Here is a 15879-nt window from a genome sequence, read left to right as displayed (position 1 = left end):
TGTCCAAACAACTACGTTTGCGAGTGGTTTTGCTAAACCCTGTACATTTTGTAGTCTGTTCCACAGGATTTTTTTGGTCAAAATTGGGACTGTTGGCAAGTATGCTATTACAGAGGTGCAGAAATAATATGGTCTATGAGATCCATGAGAGTCTTTCTCTTGCTGCTACATTTTCTGAATTATCCTATTAATTACTTACTGCAGGGCATATACTCATTGCTTTTGTTCTAGGTTTTGTCTGTTTAATGACCACAGTGTGAATGTGTACTTACACATTGCACCTATACCAACAGGTGCGTCGGCCCATTTATTCAGTTTTGATTTAGTTTCTTGTGCTCTGTACATACAGAGGCATGGCTCCCCCTTTTTGGGGGATTTTCTCTACATAGCTTTCTAGGAGCAGGTGCAAAATAATCAGGCCTGGGCCTTGCTGAGACCTTGCTGAGATGCACATACTGAGTTGGGATGCTAGTTATAGGACCATCCTGATGGGTACACCATGTTGTGGTGGGTCGGCTTTTTTGCTCTATTTATCAAAATAAGGTCAACTAGGTATCCTATATACATGTACGATTACTATTTACTTACTGCAGGGTATTTTCTCCTTTATAGTTAATCTAGGTTTTATTCTATTACTTATCATTAAATCTGAAATGAACTAGTGTGGAGGGAATTATATTTTTTCCTGTCGCCACAACAGCACCCACCGAGAGAGAGCGAATCCGCCCACCATCAGGACAGGAACCTACAGGTTAAAAAGGGGGCGGTCCCACTTGCCTCCTCAGCTCAGTTGGGTTCCTGACCTGATGGGAACCTGCAGAGAGAAGCTTACCAGCAGCCTCTGTGCTGCGTCTGTGGGAATGGCAGAGCCTGGGTCGCCAGAAGCAGTGTCAGGGGTGTTCTTCACACAGATCCCCTCCTCGTCTGTAGTGGATGTCGCGATCCCAGGGTCTGGGTGAGGCTGCCTTGTGTCGCGTGGGCACAGTGCAGTGCATCTCTCTCCTGGGAGCGGAACCTGTTTGATTTTCAGGCAGGCTGACAGCTATGGCAGTGGTTTTCTTTGCTTCAGCGAGTTCTTCTGTATCTTTTTGCACAAATCTTCTGCCATTGGGTGCAGCAACTGCAGTGGCAGACACCTCTCCACTTCATACCTTCCCCACCAGAACCGTCAGCCCCTGCTCTTGCTCACGTATGCGCACCTCACTTCCTATCTCTAGGAAGGTCATACTGGGTTTGACTGTAAGGAGCTCCCGCAAGGCTTGCTTTAATAGAACGTCATGCAGTCCCATCACCAACTGGTCCCACAACACTGTGTCTATGGAGCCTACACCTACTCCATCTTTGCGAGCAATAGCAGTGTGAAGCTCCGGCAGCGCATTCATAAACTGAGTCACCGTCTCCCCCTCTGTTTGAATACGCCTGAACAGATGCATTCGCAACTCTGCCACGTCAGTCGGGTCTCCATGCGTCTCCTCAAGTATCAGTAGGACCTTATCTAACATGTCTCTCGCCTGGGGGATCAAAGCATGACAGAGTCCCTGGCCTCCCCATTTAGAGCCATCATAGCCACTCCTGCTTCAAGGGCTGGAGTCATGGGATGCTTCCGCATCATCCCCTTTATACGCTCCATCCAACTCCAGAGCAGGCTCGGACTGGCCCACAGGGTAACAGGGGAATTCTCCGGTGAGCCCCTGTGTAGATCTGGGCCCCCAACCCCACTGTATGGGCAGTACTTGGCATAATTCACCTGATTCACTCTGTACAGAAAAAAGCAGCATCTCATCATTCATTAACCAAACTACACAGTCTATTATTATATAAAGATAGAGGTAAATTTGTGAATGAAGGTAGTATAATATTTGCATGCAGGTGAAAAGTGGACCCACCAAAGTCAATGTTACTGGTGGGCCCTTGTCACCCCAGTCCAACATTGCTCCAAAGCATGGTATTGCTCCCGTTGAATTTGGGGAGGTTGTTTAACATGGCCCCCAGGGAAATGCTGGATTTGAGGTCTCCAACTGCTTGATCTGCCCCCTCCGCGCCATTGTGTGACATCCTGCCGACTAAGCCAAATGTAGAAAACGCAGTGTTGCGGGATGTCGCCACGGACAAAGGACAGAGCAAGAGTTAACAGAATTTTATTAACAATACATTTTCTCCACACAGGGAGTAGCAGGGCATGGAGGGTTTGTAATAGGACAAAGGATGGGAAAGGGAGTTTGGACTGGGTAGAACTGGGAGTGGGACAAACGAGAGTTCAGTAAGAAAAGAGTTTAAACTTATTGGAAGGTAGTCTTCAGACGTGAAGAAGTTCAGGGTTCCAACAGTGGCACTGACAACAGCGATGTGGGTCATCTCGATGCAGTCTTGACTTGGCAGGAGTCCAAAGGTGGCACCGACAACAGTGGTGCGGGTCGTCTCATCGCAGTCTCTGAGTGACAGGTAGTTTTCCCGTGACTTGCTATATCTGGCATGGTACTGAGTTCAACGTGAGATGCTGCCAGAATGAGCCTTTACTCCATGGCATATGACAGTTCTGGCCTAATAATACCTGGCCTTGCCTGGCGTTCGATTAACGGTCCAGTCAGTGACCTATGCTGAGAAGCTGTCAAAGAGAAGGGCGGAGGTCTGTCTGCGGATCACCTATCAGCCAAGAGTATGGCTGCAGGAGGTCTGTCAGGGTGCACGGCATCCACAAGTTACTCTGTCTCCTCAGCAATGGCAGCACCCGATACGCCACCCAGCTTTCCCAAGGGGCTCTCTGTCTTCCCGCGCAGCCAGCAATATAAGCCTGCCTTCCTCAAGTCAGTCACATGACCCAGTATATTTGAAAAAACTGACCGTCACATCCATACATAGACTAAGTGTGAACAGGTGCTGAACCTAGAGTAACCAACTCATACACAGTCAAGTAAAAAAGGCAGCACACTGCAGCGCTAAGACATGCAAACATGAAACATGAAAACTGAACTGCAATACTGCACTAGAAATATGAAAAATGAGAGCGTACAGCAGGTCCAGTACCCCTCCACAGAGAGAGAGAATATGAGTCTAGGAAGAGGTTTTCACAGGTACCCATTCACATGGAGACGTTTATTCTCAGTGAGGTAGGCAAGCGTAGGACCTGATATAAGAGAGATGCCGTAAAGGGGCTATCAGGTACACATAAAATTGGCCATTTTTATGCGCTAAACGCTCTCATTTTTCATATTTCTAGTGCAGTATTGCAGTTCAGTTTTCATGTTTCATGTTTGCATGTCTTAGCGCTGCAGTGTGCTGCCTTTTTTACTTGACATGACCCAGTATGTCATGTGCTTTTTGTCTCCCCCCTGCAACACGGATGACAGTCTCAGCGCCGACGTGTGAAAGGCACCCCAGCTCTGGCACTTCTCCTTACACATGGTCACCCAATGAGCTGAATCCCCCTTCTGTGCTCTATGTTCCCAGGTTAAAAAATCAGCAAAAACTAAGCATAAACAGTGTGCTTTGTGCACAATACCCCTGCCGACAGTTATGTCAAGCGACTGTGTCAATTTTGCATATGACAGACCCTGGAAGAGGAGGCCTCTATGCATACATCAGATCTGAGGTCATTTATCAGGGAAGAAATTAAAAGCCCCCTTAGGGGGAAGACCCATAAAAGGAAGACTGATGTTGTGAGGTCTGGCTCAGAATCTAGTCCATCAATGGGGGATGCAGTTCGAGTCCTCAGAGTCCCTCTCGTCTTCATCATCTTCGGATGAGGATGGGAGGCCATGCTTCCCTGTTGAAAATATAGACACATTGGTGAGGTCGGTACGAGCCACCATGGGAGTTACAGATAGTAGGGAACCCAGGTCGGCTTAGGACCTGATGTTTGCAGGCTTGTGTCAGATAAATTGTAACTCCTTCCAGGTGAATGACACAATGAAAAACCTTATAAAAAGTGAACAGGATAGGTAGAATAACCCGGGATTACTACCGTCGGCCTCAAAGTGGAGATACCCATATATAGGGCTTTCTATAGACCAGAGTCATGCATAATGGAAACACCTCTAGATTGTTAGATGGCGCATAAGATATTAATGCTGTGTAAAAATGAGAAACATATCATGATTACTAGACAATAACCTATCAGTAAATAATGAAATAAAGTCAGAACCGATATATAATGGTGTCGGCAAAAATCTACACCAGTGCACAGCAAGAAAAACTAAGCAGCATAATCCAAGGGCATCTGTACAATAAATAAGGAAGGTAGGGATGAGGAACCCAACGCGTGTCGCCACAAAATTGTAAAGTCAGGTAAGATAAGCGGTCTGGAGGGAGTGCTGATGACAGAGGCCACAGGAATAAAAATAGATAATACAAAGTGTTTATTCACAACGCGTTTCTACAGCAGGTACCCGTCTTCTTCAGGTGGCTGTCACCTGAAGAAGACGGCTACCTGCCGTAGAAACGCGTTGTGAATAAAGACTTTATATTATCTATTTTTATTCCTGTGGCCTCTGTCATCAGCGCTTCCTTCAGACCGCTTATCTTACCTGACTTTACTGCATTTCCCTCCATGAGGGACTGCGGCGGGAGCTGTAGTAGACAAGCCGACATCCTCTTTGCTGCTCCAGGACCTTCCACCACGTGACCTGCAGGTCCTTGATCACTGGGGCGCATCGTTTGGAGTCTCCTACATGCCGGCACCTCTCTGGACCAAGTAACCTCTTCTGGGTTACCGTCTCCTGGACGGCACTGTGCTGACATTTTGTAGCTGCCCTTCATTTGCACCACAGGATTGGAAACTCCTCTAGCCACAAAACATTGTTATGCTTGTCGAGCATAACCTGCTATGGTGAGTAGGTCCGTGACCATCACAATTTTCATCCTCCTGCTGGTACCATTCATGTGCGCTCCCCTCTCTCTCTTTTTGGCCACAAAATTGTGGCTTCCTCAGCGGCAGAAATGCAGGGGCATGAGTTACCTGAAAAAATTGGCTCACCCTACTTCAGTGTGGTATACAATGACTTATCAATTGACAGATTTGATAAATTTTTCCCAAAGCATGTAATGCAACTAATGGGAATATTTATCATCTCCTCTGCTAAGGTCAACTACAGGCAGGCACTATGAACCACAACTTTATCCTCTGTTAAAAGCATAAAATTGTTATAGCTCCTGATGTAATACTAGTAAGTAATGGAAAACTGACTGAACAAAGAACTAGTCTGAACTAGTGCATACCAAAAACAACTCATATAGCAAAGAAAACGGAGGAAAAAAGTCCACTTCAACATATTTAGAAAACAATATACAAAAGATTTATTAAGTAATCAATACAAATACAAATATGTAAAATACAAAAACATGGGTGTATTGTTAATACCGCCATATAGCAGAAGACACATAGGAGGAAATGCGGCAATGACCAAGTCAGGGGGGGAGTTCACATATACACCTTTTGGGTGGCAGCGTCAGCTCAGAAAGTAAAGAGAATGTATGACCAAATACAATCACTACGTCTAAATCACATGGCACAGGTAGCCCAAAGTACAAAGATCATATCTTCATAAGCACATATAGTTGCTGCTTACCCATTATGGATCAGGTGTGTTCTCCCCACCTCACTCGGTCCCCCCGGACGCGCGTTTCGCGTGGCTTTTTCAACAGGGTGTATCCATAGTGTGTCTCATTGTGTTTAAATATCATAGACCCGGAAGTAGAATTGGTGACGCCGGCGCATGCGCAGTAGCGTCCAGAGTGCATCGTTCAATAGGGCCATCACAGTGGGGAGTGTATGAGAGGCGGAGCTCCACCTTCCAAGCACAAGAAGTGTAGCACTCCCCACTTGTAAGTGATAGGTCCACAAGAAGATGGCTACGATGGACGACACCGGGCATGCGCACCACCAATTCCAAATAAAAAGCCCAGGCTACAGCCATTTTTTTAGTGATAAGATTAAGATCGCTCAGAAAACAGAACGCCGCAGCGTCCCGAAATATACGTAAACCGGAACGCTAGATAGATTAGAAGCGTCCCCAATAGAGTGAAAAAGCGGGACGCTAGAAAGATGCAGAAAATAATAACGCACCTCATATGTTTAAAGTGAGTACAGTCACATAAAAACAATAACAGAAAGAGAAAAAAGGAGCGCTATAATAAAAAGACAAATTACAAAAAGAAACAATAACATACATATAAATATGTGAACAAAGCATTTATCATGCGTGTAAAACAGATATGTGATTCCATGTATATGTAATAGAACAGACCCCACAAAACACTGGGGAATAGATTATACTATGTGTTAGTGGTCGCTTACAGTCCCAAAGTACATATTCGATGTCAAAGGGTCCTCTCACGGTGCTAAGATATAGACCAACAAGGTTAAAATTAATATGTGATCCTGCCCATTCTTGAAAGACGCAGGGATGTCAAGTGAATCACCGTGAGAGGACCCTTTGACATCGAATATGTACTTTGGGACTGTAAGCGACCACTAACACATAGTATAATCTATTCCCCAGTGTTTTGTGGGGTCTGTTCTATTACATATACATGGAATCACATATCTGTTTTACACGCATGATAAATGCTTTGTTCACATATTTATATGTATGTTATTGTTTCTTTTTGAAAGGCTACGTTCACATTAGCGTTAAGCTAATGTGCGTCGGGTTTGCGTCGGCGACGCAGCGGCGACGCATGCGTCATGCGCCCCCTATACTTAACATGGGGGACGCATGCGTTTTTTTTTGTTGCGTTGTGCCACACATGCGTCTTTTTTGCCGCAAGCGTCGGACCAAGAAAACGCAACAAGTTGCATTTTTCTTGCGTCCGATTTTCGGCAAAAAACGACGCATGCGTCGCAAAACGCAGCGTTTTTGCGTGCGTTTTGCCGCGTTTTTGCGTGCGTTGTGCGTTGCGTCGCCGACGCAGCGGCGCACAACGCTAGTGTGAACTTAGCCTAATTTGTCTTTTTATTATAGCGCTCCTTTTTTCTCTTTCTGTTATTGTTTTTATGTGACTGTACTCACTTTAAACATATGAGGTGCGTTATTATTTTCTGCATCTTTCTAGCGTCCCGCTTTTTCACTCTATTGGGGACGCTTCTAATCTATCTAGCGTTCCGGTTTACGTATATTTCGGGACGCTGCGGCGTTCTGTTTTCTGAGCGATCTTAATCTTATCACTAAAAAAATGGCTGTAGCCTGGGCTTTTTATTTGGAATTGGTGGTGCGCATGCCCGGTGTCGTCCATCGTAGCCATCTTCTTGTGGACCTATCACTTACAAGTGGGGAGTGCTACACTTCTTGTGCTTGGAAGGTGGAGCTCCGCCTCTCATACACTCCCCACTGTGATGGCCCTATTGAACGATGCACTCTGGACGCTACTGCGCATGCGCCGGCGTCACCAATTCTACTTCCGGGTCTATGATATTTAAACACAATGAGACACACTATGGATACACCCTGTTGAAAAAGCCACGCGAAACGCGTGTCCAGGGGGACCGAGTGAGGTGGGGAGAACACACCTGATCCATAATGGGTAAGCAGCAACTATATGTGCTTATGAAGATATGATCCTGTACTTTGGGCTATTTTGCCATGTGATTTAGACGTAGTGATTGTATTTGGTCATACATTCTCTTTACTTTCTGAGCTGACGCTGCCACCCAAAAGGTGTATATGTGAACTCCCCCCCTGACTTGGTCATTGCCGCATTTCCTCCTATGTGTCTTCTGCTATATGGCGGTATTAACAATACACCCATGTTTTTGTATTTTACATATTTGTATTTGTATATGATTGATTACTTAATAAACCTTTTGTATATTGTTTTCTAAATATGTTGAAGTGGACTTTTTTCCTCCGTTTTCTTGTCTATGTATTGGTTTGGAGTAGTCCCAGAAGGGCACCCGAGGAGTGCCTAGAGAGAGTTGGTACTTACCACTCATATATACAGAGTATATTGGTGCTTCATGACTGTAATATTAATTAACTCATATAGCAAGTAGAGAAAAAGGTTGGCAAATTTTGTGCTAAGCACCTCATGTGTTTTTTCGTAAATTTAAAAGCCATTATACTATTCACACTTCATGTATTTCACATTGACCTTGCTTTGATGCAACTTAGTGCAACCTTTTTCTTTATTTGCTATGTGAGTTGTTTTTGGTATGATCTAGTTCACACTAGTTGTTTGTTCAGTCAGTATTTTATTACTAATGTACTAGTTTTTCTGACTTGGACACCTCGCCCTTCACTATGCTGTAATTTTAACCCCTTCCCGACATGCGCCGTTCTAGTACTGTGCTGCAGGAACTGCATTTCTGCCCAGAGTAGTACTAGTACAGCGGCACGATCGTGTGCTGGTGTCAGCTGTATGTGACAGCTGACACCCCGCAGCAATACCCACAATTAGTGTTAGCACCGATCATGGGTATTTAACCCCTCTGATGCTGCTGTCAGTAGTGACAGTGGCACAGAGAAGCATCGCGCAAGGAGGCGGCTCCCTGCGCACTCCCACCGGAACAACGCAATGCGATCGGGTTGTTCCGGTGGTCTCCATGGAGACCTCCGGCTCCAAGATGGCCAAGGGGTCCTTCTGGGTCCATCAGGGAAGTGGCTTGCGAGCACCTTCTGAGAACAGGCGCAGGCATGCCTCCTTCCCTGCCTGTCAGATCGCTGATCTGACACTGTGCTATGCAAAGTGTCAGATCAGCGATCTGACATTATATAGTAATGTCCCACACTGGGACAATGTCATAAAGTTAAAAAATATATAATAATGTGTAATTTTTTTTTTTTTAAATCCAAATATATAGAAAAAAAAGTAAAATAAATATTTCCCCAATAAATGCATTTATTTAAGTAGATAAAAAAAAATAATAAAAGTACACTTATATTCTTTTAGTGTGTGACAGCTCCCAAACATAAAAGCCCACTATGAATAATTAAGTCAATAAATCAAACCTCCCTTTATCACCCCCTTAGTTAGGGAAAAATGATAAAATAAAAAAAATGTTTTTATTTCCATTTTATCGTTAGGGTTAGGGTTGGGATTAGGGTTAGGAGTGTGTTTGGGTTAGGAATGGAGTTAGAATTGGGGGGTTTCCACTTTTTAGGCACATCAGGAGCTCTCCAAATGTGACATAGCGTCCGATCTCAATTCCAGCCAATACTGCGTTGAAAAAAATCAAAAGCACTTCTTCCCTTCTGAGCTCTGCCGTGCGTCCAAACAGTGGTTTACCTCCACATATGGGGAATCAGTGTTCTCAGGAGAAATTGCACAACAACTTTTTGGGTCCAATTTCTCCTATTACACTTGGGACAATAAAAAATTGGGAGTGAAAAGATCATTTTCGTGGAAAAAATATGATTTTTTATTTTTACGGCTCTACATTATAAACTTCTGTGAAGCACAAAGTGCTCACCACACATCTAGATAAGTTACTTTGGGGGTCTAGTTTCCAAAATGGAGTAATTTGTTGGGGGTTTCCACTGCTTAGGCACATGTTTGGACTCTCCAAACATGACATAGTGTCTGCAAACTATTTAATCAAATTTTGCATTCAAAAAGTCAAATGGCGCTCCTTCCCTTCTAAGCCCTGCCATGTGCCTAAACAGTAGATTTCCCCCAGTAGATTTCCCCCACATATGAGGTATCGGCAGACTCAGGAGAAATGTTACAACAAATTTTATGGAGCAATTTCTCCTGTTACCCTTGCAAAAGAAAAAAATAGGTGTTAATGAAAATTTTTGAGAAAGAAAAGAAAATGTTTATTTTTTCATTCCACATTCTAAAAATTCCTGTGAAGCACCTGAAGGGTTAATAAACTTCTTGAATGTGATTTTGAGTACCTTGAGGGGTGCAGTTTTTAGGATGGTGTCACTTTTGGATATTTTCTGTCATATAGGCACTTAAAAGTCACTTCAAGTGTGAGGTGGTCCCTAAAAAAATGGTTTTGCAAATGTTGTTGTAAAAATGAGAAATCACTGGTCAACTTTTAACCCTTATAACTTCCTAACAAAAAAATTATGTTTCCAAAATTGTGCTGATGTAAAGTAGACATGTGGTAAATGTTATTTATTAACTATTTTGTGTGATATGACTGATTTAAGGGCATAAAAATTAAAAAAATAGAAAATTTCAAAATTTTAAAAAATTTTGCCAAATTTTTGTTTTTTCACAAATAAACACAAGTCATTACGGTCATCATAGAGTACAATATATCATGAGAAAACATTCTCAGAATCACCAGGATACGTTGAAGCGTTCCAGACTTATGACTTCATAAAGTGACAGTGGTCAGAATTGAAAAAAATTGCCTTGTCAGGAAGTTGAAAACAGGCTTTGGGTTGAAGGGGTTAATTATATCCAATCACACTTTGTTCCAACCTACCCATAAATATGGGATTTACCAAGACATTAGCCAGAGGTAGGTGTTCACACTAGGCAGTTAGGTCAGGGACCCATATGATCCATGCGATTAGGGCCGGCGTCACACTAGGCGTATGAAAATACGGTCCGTTTTTTACGGCCATAATACGCAGTAATTGTCCCAAAACACTGTTCCATATTCAATGCGAGGATGCGATTTTTACGCACAAATTTATCTGTGTGTGATCCGTATGGCATCCGTATGGCTTCCGTACGGCGATTTTTTTCTCGCAGGCTTGCAAAATGGACATATCATGGATCCATCGGCTCAAATATTCTTAAAAACATATATACAGTCTATATATAAATATATGTCAGTGAGACACACAGATATATATATTTATATTTAATTCAACGCTAGATAGCAGAAAAGCCGGTAATTCAATTGCCGGCTTTTGCTATCTCCTTCAGAAACCCGACAGGATATGAGACATGGTTTACATACAGTAAACCATCTCATATCCCTTCTTTTATTACATATTCCTCTTTAGTAATGTAACAAGTGTCTCTGTGTAAAATTTGGGGTCTCTAGCTATTAAATTAAAGGGTTAAATCCCGGGAAAAATTGGCGTGGGCTCCAGCGCAATTTTCTCCGCCAGAGTGGGAAAGCCAGTGACTGAGGGCAGATATTAATAGCCTAGAGAGGGTCCATGGTTATAGGACTATGGCTAAAAACATCTGCCCCCAGCCACCCCAGAAAAGGCACATCTGTAAGATGAACCTATTCTGGCACTTAGCCTCTCTCTTCCCACTCCCGTGAAGCAGTGGGATATGGGGTAATGAAGGGTTAATGTCACCTTGCTATTGTAAGGTGACATTAAGCCAGGTTAATAATGGAGAGGCATAAATTATGACACCTATCCATTATTAATCCAATAGTACGAAATGGTTAATAAAACATACACACATTATTAAAAAGTATTTTAATGAAATAAAGACACATGGTGTTTTAATATTTTATAAAGTCTATTCTCGCCCCCATTGACTTTCATTGGCGGATTTTTTGCGCAATACGCTGACAAACGCAGCATGCTGCGATTTTCTACTCCCGTAACATACCGTATATTACGGTTGCGTAATGTACGGCAGATAGGAGTTGCCCAATAGAGAATCATTGGGCCGTGTGCAATGCGTTTTTTCTGGATGTATTTTCTGCGCTCATACGTCCGTAAAACTCGCTAGTGTGACGCCAGCCTAACTTGACGTTGGTGGATGGCTCACAATTTTTTGGCCAAATTTTGTGCTAAGCATCTCACGTGTTTTTTTCGTAAATTTCAAAAGCCATTATGCTATTCACACTTCATGTATTTCACATCAACTTGCTTTGGTGCAATTTAGTGCAACCTTTTTCTTTATTTCCTGGTTTAATACGCTGGGGATGAAGACCGGACTTATCAAGAAGCTGCTCACCTCATGAAAGTAATATAATAGCATGTATCCCACACACAGTGAGTGAAGGGGGCTTCTATTTCTGCCAGTGTAGAGGTGCAGGATCCCTAGACAGAGACTAAAAAGGCCAAAGAGGCTCCAGTAAAGCGACAAAGTGATCCAGGACTGTCCCTGCCGACCGGAGGTGGATTCGAACCCACCGCTGCTGGAGGATCCGGACCTCTTGGAGCCGAGTCAGCCTATCCCGAATGAGGAACTGACCACAACGAGGAACTGGAAGTCGGAGCTATGCCAGAATACCGCCTGGGAAGAACCGCGGTCCGAGCCGCAGCCGATTCCAGTGCCCTCATCAGCGGAGCGGATCGTCATTGGTGGAACCACATCAGACGCAGGTACAGGAAACACCCCTGCCTCACCGACCGATCTGGCTCCAGTGACCGTCCCCCACCCAAACTGTGACCGACCATCGGCTGTGGCGCCAGCCCCGGCGGTTCGCCGCACCACTAATGGAGCACCACCTCTCTACCTAGCGACTGAGGGCACACCAGTGGATGTGAGCCAGGAGGGAGTGATCTTTCGCTGGGATGACTTGAGGAGTGGGGTGTGCGGGTTCTATATTGCCGTCCTCACCTGGGAGGAATATAAACAATGCTTAGTGACGCAATGGAAGGAGAAGAATAGACAGGAAGCTCGGAGTGATGCATGGGATGCTGAAGCCCAGCAGGATGACAGACTCCCGGTGAGATATGGGATAGTGGTGACGTTTCATCTCCAGAGGGGGAGAGGGTTCATTCAGGAACCCGGGGTGGTACCGAAGGTTCGGGTCGATAGAAGTGAAGTGGAGTCCCACCTTGGAGGGGAGCATCCGGGCCGCAGCTTGTACCCCGGAGATTCGGTGACTTACATCCGTCACTGGGGAGACAATGGGTGGTACGCTCGAAACGTAAAGAGGTGCGCACCCCTGACAGCGCCAACTAGTGTCAAGAAAACGCCCCCAACCACTGCAATAGCTGAACCCCCGATAGTCCCTCGGGTTACCACCACCACTGTAAGCGTGACTACCACCATGGGACCCATGACCGGGACCAACACTGCCATTACCCAGGCTACCCAAACTTTGATAGCAGCCAATGACTTGACGATACATGAACAGCAAACCCATGACGTCTACTTGGGACCAGACGAGGATCCAGATACTCACCTTCCTAAGCCAGGGAGTGTGAGATACCGACTGGTGCCTTGGGAAATACTCCTACCTCCAGACTTATGGGAATAAACCTCGGAAACCTGAAACTGTAAATAGTTCCTTTAACTGTTTGTTTTTCCTGTTTTGCTGCTACACCTGTTCAGGGTTAATTTTTAAAGGGATCCCTTTGTTGACCCGGGATCCCTATTGTTTTATGTTTTTTGCAAATGTTTTATACGTTTATCAAAAACTGCCGAATCATGGATGGTGAATGGTTCACAAACTGTTGCTGTACATAGTTTGCACCTTTTTAAAGGTGCTCCCTACTGGTTTTACTAAAAGAAGAGCTTTTTGAAGAGACTATTCCTGATTACAGCGCGGAAGTTCTTGCTTTAAACAGACTTGCAAATTGATTGTTTGCACTACCTCAGAAGAGACTTGGTTCCCCCTTAAAGGGAATGTTCATTTGTTGCACTTAACCTAAAACATGATAATGTTGCCTTAAGAAAGTTAAATGGTGATAATGTTTTACATAGTAGTAGTATGTAGTTAGCCAGTTAGTAATAAGAAATGTTTAATGACGTACTTTAGAAATTGAGGACAAGAGAAAGTTCAAAGCCAAATTTCAATAAAGTGAACCCGTAGGGGTTAGTGAGTCCTCCAGAGAGCCATAGATAGATGGTTGATAGACCTTGCACTTAGAGAAATGAAGAAAATGTTGATTTATACTTTAGAGTTTTATAGCATGCCTTTAGTGTGTACACGCCCTTAAAGGAAAAGTACTGTTCTGTATTTGCACTTAGTAGATAGTATACCCGTATGGGTAATAACAGTTATTTATAGTTAGTTAATTAATAAGTGTTATTTAAAATCTTAAGCACAATGTAAATATGTTTGTGTTTGCAACATTCAAGTGTTCTCACCTTGCCATAAAGGGAAGCATTGTTATATTTACTTGTTTACAGCATTCCAAAAATGTTGTATGTCTTTTGCTAACATGTATGGTTGTTCTTCTTTTCCCAGTCTGGGAGTACTGGATTTAACGGGGGGGGGGAGGGGGGAGTGCAGCGCCCCAGAGTCCTGGGCGTTGCAGTATTGTCGCTCATCCACCAGGGGGAGTGATGGTACGTCTGATGGTACTAAAGGAGTTCACCTGACCAGGTATCACAGTCACACACAACACTTCACACTCCGGCCACCAGGGGGAGCAAAAGGTTCTATCTATTAGGCCACTCCTCACACTCGGGTAAAACTGGGGGTTGGATAGGAAGTTAGGGAGAAAGCTGCCTGGGTGAGACCCAGAGAAGACCTGTCAGGCAGACAGGGACAGAAGGAGGAACATCTGAGCTGCAGACAGAGGTCCCTGTCAGGGGTGTGATCCTGACAGAGACTTAGCAAGAGATAGAACGTTATGGAGCTGCGCCTGCACCTCATTGCGGCAGCATCCTAAGGAAGGACAAGAAGCGAAGTATATTGTGGAGAAGTCAGAAACGAGATCATAGCACAAGGAGATAACACCAGGAGGAGTCCTGCCTTAAGATCGGCAACATCTTTCTGAGGCGCGTAGCCGGTGGCCGAAACACCGAGGAAGTAATTGGCTCTACGCATTACTTTGAAACATGGCAGGACAGTTCAATTCCAAGTTGACTGCCCGACCTTAATACCTAATGAAGACAACGGAGGCAAATTGTGGGAGAGGGGCGTCACTAGGGTCCCTATAAAATAGCTCCAGGCCTACCCCGTCATACGGGTCGTCCTAGCCATACCATCTGGGGGACGGAGAGAGAACATCAGAAATATACATGACAGTTGTGAGGACTATCCCGTGGTGCTCAGCAGGGAGGTACTACAATACACAGGTGCTAGTAGGAAGGCTACTGATTTCCACCTGCAAAGGGAACTCTGGATGCGCCTTCGGACCAGCCGGACTCAGCCAGCCCTGTGAACAGTGCTCCGGACTGTGGACGCTGAAGTCTTCAGTAAAAGGTAAAGAGACTGCAACCTTTGTGTCCTCGTTATTCATCGCACCTTACAACATCCACCATTACCACCTACTCATCAAGGGAAGCCCTGGTGACATACTTCACCTGTGGGAAGGTATACCATCTAGCTGCCATTCCATCACCCCAGCGGACCCCTAGCAGCGTCGGTCACCCTGACCGAATACCACAGGTGGCGTCACGAACACTTGACAAATTACACCTTTAATTGGGCGCCCCTTAGCAGGGCCACGGACCGGGTCGGGCCACCGTGACATCCCCAGAGCTGAGACAGAGGGACCCGGTACCGAGTACCCCACTGCCATGCGCCTGGGGGCGATCCACATGCAATTCCGCATGCGATATACCTGTGTCAGGAGTTGCGGAATTGCCGCGGAAATTTCCGTGGCAATTCTGCAATGTGTGCACTTAGCCTAAGACTCTCAAAAAAAATTCCACTCTACCGTACCACAAAAAAATGAAAGATTTTTCTGCACACTCATAATTGATTTTTGTGACAACTTTAAAATTGCTGGATTTTCACGCTGTGATAGGAAAAGTATCTGGCTGTATTGTGTGTTGTGAATTCCGTTCTTGGGCTCCATCCTGTGGTTGCGAATGGTATTTTTGGGAGTTCTGCTCTTGGGCTCCCTCTGGTGGTTTCAAGTGGAACTTAGCAGCTGCGTTCACTAATCGGTTTCCTGGCCTTGTTATTTAACTGGGCTCTTGGCTTTAGTGGATGCCAGCTGTCAATGTATTTCCTGTGGATTCAGTCCTTTCCTGGAAGTTCTCTGTTGGCCAGTCCATTTTCAGCTTAAGATAAGTCTGCTACTTTTTGGGTGTTCCCTGCTTATGACCTTCTGTTCAGTTCAATTTATGTCTCTTTTGTCCAGCTTGTCATTATGAAATATTCCG

The sequence above is a fragment of the Ranitomeya variabilis genome, chromosome 2, assembly GCF_051348905.1.
Source record: "Ranitomeya variabilis isolate aRanVar5 chromosome 2, aRanVar5.hap1, whole genome shotgun sequence".
NCBI classification, from domain to species: Eukaryota; Metazoa; Chordata; class Amphibia; order Anura; family Dendrobatidae; genus Ranitomeya; species Ranitomeya variabilis.
Note: the sequence above shows the minus strand (reverse complement) of the source record.